General features: G+C 52.9%; 1 protein-coding gene across 1 annotated transcript in view; it reads right to left on the bottom strand.

The window, feature by feature from the left end:
- Positions 1–244, bottom strand: part of CBLC (Cbl proto-oncogene C) — an 18,100-nt gene that overhangs the window by 3,919 nt on the left and 13,937 nt on the right. The window lies entirely within an intron of this gene.

The following is a 244-nucleotide window of genomic DNA, read 5'->3' as shown; positions in this document are numbered from 1 at the left end:
CCCACAAACATTTCCTGAGCATCTGCATTGTGTCAAGTACTGTTTGTTCTAGGCTCTGAAGTGACAGCCTTGAACCAGACAGACAAAAACCTCCCCCTCCTCATGGAGCTGACGACCTCTTGAACGAGGATGACCACGAGTGGCCAGTATGTGAGCAAGGAAATGTCCCAGACAGAATCAGGTGTCCGTCAGAGAACTGAAACAGGCACGGATGTGTGCGTGTGTGTGCGGGGGAGGGTGCTGG

This window comes from Pteropus alecto, unplaced genomic scaffold, assembly GCF_000325575.1.
Source record: "Pteropus alecto unplaced genomic scaffold, ASM32557v1 scaffold194, whole genome shotgun sequence".
In the NCBI taxonomy this organism is placed as follows: domain Eukaryota; kingdom Metazoa; phylum Chordata; class Mammalia; order Chiroptera; family Pteropodidae; genus Pteropus; species Pteropus alecto.
This window is presented reverse-complemented; position numbering and strand designations above follow the sequence as displayed.